Raw genomic sequence first — 6,448 nt, forward strand, 5'->3', positions numbered from 1 at the left:
GAGTGAATTTTTTTTTCATTTTTTAATATCACATCTGAAATTAACGAAATACGGGACGGGCAGTGATAACTGGAAAACACGTATGAAAAATCGAAGGGAAATTCGTTAAATTAATTTTCTGACACGAGTTTTGCAAATCGATTGATCATCAGATAACTTCTTTTTAAACGTCGTTTTCATTGACGATTGGAATATTTATAGGATGACAAAGCTAGGCTGATTTATATAAAGTCCCAAAAATTGGAAATAGGCTCTCTTTTTTTTTTCTTTTCTTTAATTCAATTGGCTCGATACCTAAATATGCCAAGAAGAATATAATTTTAAAAAGTGGCGAGCCATCAGCACGCGCTTGGTTGGTGGGGACACGTAGCAGATTTTGAAAAAAATGGCGCTGACTTTTACTCGATTATTTTACATGCCGTGCCGAAATAGATAATGCCAATGCATACCTCTGCATTTGAACATTTAAAAAAAAAATGGTGCTTTTCTTTTTTAATTATTTTTTAATTGTATTATTGCGAGACAAGACCATGGGCCCCACCCACAAACGTTCGAAAATCGACGCTCCAACATGTTGGTCTCTTTTCTGACCAAAAAAAAAAACATGTTGGTCTCTTTTTTTTTTTTTTTTTGGGGGGGGTCAAGCTTTATCGTTTTAAGGTTTGCCCTTGCTTCGACGAAATTCCAAATTTATTTCTTATGACGTGTAATTGCAATGGAATTTCGATTATTTATCGGATTGGCGGGCATTAATAGAATGGATATTCACGTTAATCTGATCCATCGTCCAATTACTACAAATTAATTCATTCTCTCCTTAAAAATTACTCAAAAATAAAATCATCGGCCTCATGCGAGTGCCAACGGGCCAACCCACCCCTGATAAGTCTAGTGGATACATAAATGTAGATGCGATATATATCTAGAAAGAAACCGGACTCCATTCATTTTCTTGGGTAAACGCGGAGACTAGTTTGGCTATTCGTCCGGTCGACAGCCATCGAGGAAGATATTCGTGACGTGGCTCCACAACCTCTCCGAGATTCGGCCACTCTTTTCTCCTAACTTAGATTTCGATTTACATCTGAAGGTTTTTCTCTCCCGAACTAAATCTAGATATTGATATGGAAGTTCCTTATAAATATTTGATCCGTCTTCTTTTAACATATTGATGTTGATGTTCTTGTTCGGCGGATGGTGATGAGGACGTCGAATCTAAACGAGCACCTCGAGCCGTGGCAAATGGCATGAGAGAGATCGGCGTGTGCTCATCAATGAATCTTGTGATTGGCCGCCAAACGTTTACGATGCCGGATCTATTCTTAAGGGATGTGAGTGTATTTTTAGCTGAGATTATGCTTTGTTATATGCTTTCTGGTATTTGCTTTGTTCTGCAGTTATATAGGATTTGCTAGGCTTGAAATCCTTTTATGTACCTCTTGAGTATTATTTTGCTTAATGAATTTCCATTTCTTTTGACCAAAAAACCAAAGAATAAAGGCAAAATTATCGAGCCGAGCTTAAAATTGATTTTTCATGTCTAGCTGTGGACATGAAAACTACTGAATACGCCCGTCCAAAAACTTGTGTGAGGTAAGTGTGGACTTGAATTTTATTTGCATCAAAAGTAGATGGACCATTCCCTTACCTCTTTCTAATTTATATTTAAGTGCAAGCATGCAAAGCCACGTGGACTAGACAGACTATTTGAATCGATTCTTTGAGATTATTGAAACGCAATACGATTCGTATTGCCGCCATATATATTTTAATTAGGGACGTGCAAGTTTCGAGATGGGTAGGGTATTTGCATTACTCTGGAATTTACTTGATAGATATCGGTTCCAAGTTTTTGGAACATGGAACCTACTCTAGGCTCTTAGAACCACTATGAAACCTATCAGTTGTGCAAGTTTCAGAATTCATTGTATTACCCTGTAATTTTTTCCAATTTTTTTAATGAATACACGATTAATGTAGTTCTAGTTATTATTAACATATTAAAATTTAATACAACACGCAATTGGGTTTACATCACAAAGTACATGTTTATGTCTAATGGTAACATAATCCTGACATGATATTAACATTTAGAGTGAGAAAACAAACTAATAAATCAGCTTGTGCTAATCATGTAAATCTTTGATTCACATAAAACCCTTCACTACTTCATTGAGACCGTGCATTAGAATTCATCATCGTAGAGAGGGTGAAACCGGGTTCGAAAAAAATACATTCCTAAAAGGGGTTGGAGGACGCCGATCAGATGCCACTTTTACGCATTTAAATGTCAAAATCTCATGAAGTTAGAAAGAAATTAAGTGTATATAGATTTAATTATGGAATTTTATGGCTCTACCGTGTACCCTACACAGCGTACAGGGTAGTATGACCTCGAAAATTTTGGAACTTGAAACGTACCTCGTGAGTCCCAAAATCTACTTGTTGATGTCAATTTCGCAAGGTCCATGGGTTCCACAAGTTCTTCTAGATAACCCCTTTATTCTAATGAATCAAACTCGTGATTAAATTAAAAGCAAGGTCATGCTCGCGATTGTCGCGCCTAATTAATTGATATGACACCTAATAAATTGATGTGTATAGTTTCTTGCTATTAATAACCTCGAAGCACTTGCTAATTCTACTTTTATGACTTGAGATTCAAGTATTCTAGAAATTTAATTAACCAATCAGATTCCGATGCATTTTACTAGATTTATAAACATGAAAACATGTACAAAAAATAGATTGTTTGATTCTGAATCAAGAGTCAGCTTTACTTATACCTCAAGTCGAGTTTAAACTTTTTGTTTTCTACATTGTAGAGAGTTAAATTGGTGAGCAAGTCAATTTTCACGTATCTTGAGCGTTCTTAAGGGCACACTTAACTCGGTGATATAAATTCGGGATAAAAAAAAGTTGGAAGAGAAAAAAGATAAATAAGAGCAGGGTAAATGAAGGTTTGTAATACCCTTACGCATGACATAATATAAGCTACTTATGTGGTCTCAATTTGGTCAGACAACTTTGTATGCAACATGATTACTCATAATGACATGAGTCCGAGAAACATTATTGTTGGAAAGTGATCCATTTTTGTGGAAAGTCCTAGAAGTATCTGGTATAATAGTGGGATGTTAATTTTAGTGGTGTTCCAATCTTGAAGGAGTGGTTAGGTTTTCTGGTAAAGGGAAGCCCACATTAGCATGTGTGTAGAAAGATCCAAGTTGCACTATGTCGGTGGAATTGCTCTATAAATAGAGCTTGTACTCTCATTCATGTAAGGGCATGAGGATCATGAAAATAAACTCCATATCATGTAGCTCCTCCACCAACACCTCCTCTAACTATTGTAATATCAATATTATTAACTAATCAAATCATCCTTATACCATGAAACCTTCCTATATTCCTTAAAGTATACTACCCTTGTCCATTCCTCTACAAAAGCTAGACCATACACACATATGCTTGCACACATCAAAACAAACTATCGGACAATCTAATTTTCAAGAATTATTAAGGGAAATGCCAATCTAATGATACAATTAGAATAATTCCCTTGAAGTAAATATACAAAATTAAAAAAAAATCGATTTACATTGTTCGGTCGGGGTGACTTACTCCCATAAAAAGAGCAGCACAAAATTTCAACTATATATCAAGTGATAGAAGAGAGATTACAATCACGTTTGAGTCACTTAAACGCTACACCCAATATTTTAAACAGTATTTAGCCCCACCATTCTCCTTGAAATGATCTCTTAATCTCACTAAATAATTCAAAATTACACCCACAAAATTTAAATCACTTCAACACTATCATTTTGCTTCATGGTGCAATTAACGTAGAAGACACCTAAGACACTTTTTATATAGATAAGAATTGAATCCAAAATAAGAAACTTACTCAAATTAGGTAACCACTCAAATAGGAACCCTCTTCACATTAAAAGGTTCTCTTTTCGGGCTCAAACTCGAGACATATTTTCAATAATCTTCACATTGGCTCGACGTTTAATCCAAGTGACAATCGTTTCATTGGATCACAAACTTCAATGCTACTTTCTTACAACTCCTCATGGGCTCAACCGCCACAAACTACTCCCAAGTGTAAGTGGCGCTTGGACTCCACTATGACCATTGACCTCGTGACAATAGCTAGTCAACTTGCACATTTAACTACTCCATAAGAATTCTCAAGCACAACCTCTTTTTATCACAAATAAAGCAAAATCACCGTTACATCCATATATATTAGGAGACCAAACACACATTCGGTCAAATTCATCGGTTACTGCAACTATTAACTCTATGTCAATTACAACCTTAGTACCCGTTATTTTAAGAGTTTATGGTTTCAACTCCAAATTTAGCTTAAGACAGTTCGGATTCGTCCGAACATTGTCATAACCACTCATACCCATGTAAATTCTTGTCAACTATAAATTCTCTGTTGATAACATCTGAATTTAATTTCGGACACTACAAAAGACAACATAGCTCACTTTTCATAGCCTAAAAATATGCATTTTTCATCATTTGCTCAAGTCACAACACCTGCATACATTTAGGTGCTCTGCCACATAATTATACAACAGATTTCTTGCACTTAAAACCTTCAAATTTCTCTTGCCAATGTGTCACAAATGCATATGCCATAATTTAGACTCTTAAACACAAAAATATGACGTTTCCGCGGTGAGAGGCAATCTAAGGTGCCTTGAACAACTTTCACTCCAACTTATGAAGAACCAACATTCAGCTGAATCTAAAGCACTCAATTAAATTAGGTTATTCTTCAACTCTGCAACGTGCCTCACTTTAGTCAATGTCATCACAATACCATCATGCATTCTGATTCTAACATTGCCAATACCCACAACATCATACTCTATTGTTTTCTCAACTGCACTTTACTACTACCCATGCATTGATAAGTAGTAAACAAATTCTCATTTAGTTTAGCATGCAATGGATAACCAGAATCTATAATTTATCCATCGAACGACAAATCCCCAGTGATAGATAAGACATAATCAACACTATCTTAATTACTATAAGTTATTATAGCTTAAGGTAATCCATTCTAAGACGCATCATCTTGCCACGACTCCTACAAACAGCTCCACCAATCATAGACCGATTGCGTATGTTCAGATTTATACTACTTCTACCGACTCGAGTACTAGTTCTTCCTATACTTTCACCTACTAAGCAACATGCATGGATTCACCGGATTCTCTCATACAGATATCCTCACTCGGAATCAAATCACAAACCCATCAAACACTAAGCTTGTTGACCTAGATAAATTGCAAATAACTATAACAATAATATTTCAACTATGAGGTAATGATGATAATATAATTAAAACATGTACCTCATCATCAAAGCCAATCTGAACTTAACCGAATGAACTAATAATCACGTTGAATTCATTGATATCCTCAACAACCGACACACCTTTGCCCATCTTTAAGTTAAACATACGTCGAATCAAATAAGCCATGTTGATTGCAAAGGGCTTCTCATACATGTTTTCGATAGGGTATTCATCAGTCCCTTAGTGGTCTTCTCTTTTACGATTCTAAATTTGATGTTACGAAACAATGCTAACCGAATAACACCCAACGCCTCCAAAAATTCCAATCAACTTGCTTCATCAAGTCTGGCTTCTCCCCGGATAGGGTAAGTGTAGATTTCTCCGATATAGGTAATTCTCAATTTGCATTTTTCGAAAATCAAAACTCATCCCATTAAATTTGTCGATTCTCATTTTTTTTCTTCTTCTCTCGCTATCGATTCGCTTTAACACGACCAAACATGGCTTGATACCATTTGTTGTGAAAAATAAGCTATCAAACAGGTTTACGTTGTTCGATCGGGGTGACCTAAGTCTACAAGAAAAGCAGCATTGTCAAGTAATACTATGTAGATTTAACAATACTCGAGTCATTCACATATTCTCTAAATTTTTCAACTCCCAATTACACCCAATAACTCGCACGGTGTTCAGCTCCATCTCACAAAAGAATTCACAAATCTTACCCACAAGATTTAATTGGTTTCAACACTTTCAAATTGTTTTGGGACATAATTCATGAAGACCATGCCTATTTGATGCCCTTTACAAAGAACACATTATTTATATAGATAAGGATTAATCCAAAATAGAAAACTCACTCAAACTAGGTAACCACATCTTCAAATTAAGAAAGTTTCCTTTTCGAACCGACATATTTCTGACATAGGGTTAAAATCACAAAAAACTCCAAACTGGTGCACATATGATAAATTTACCCCAAATTAATTTTTTTTTACCACAAAAAATCCCAAACTAGTACACCGGAGATATATTTACCCCAAATTAATTTTTTGAGCATCAAAAATCCTAAACCGGTACATCCGTGATGAATTAACCCTCCATTAGTTTTCGTTAAATTAG

The sequence above is a fragment of the Rhodamnia argentea genome, chromosome 4 (genome assembly GCF_020921035.1).
Source record: "Rhodamnia argentea isolate NSW1041297 chromosome 4, ASM2092103v1, whole genome shotgun sequence".
NCBI lineage: Eukaryota > Viridiplantae > Streptophyta > Magnoliopsida > Myrtales > Myrtaceae > Rhodamnia > Rhodamnia argentea.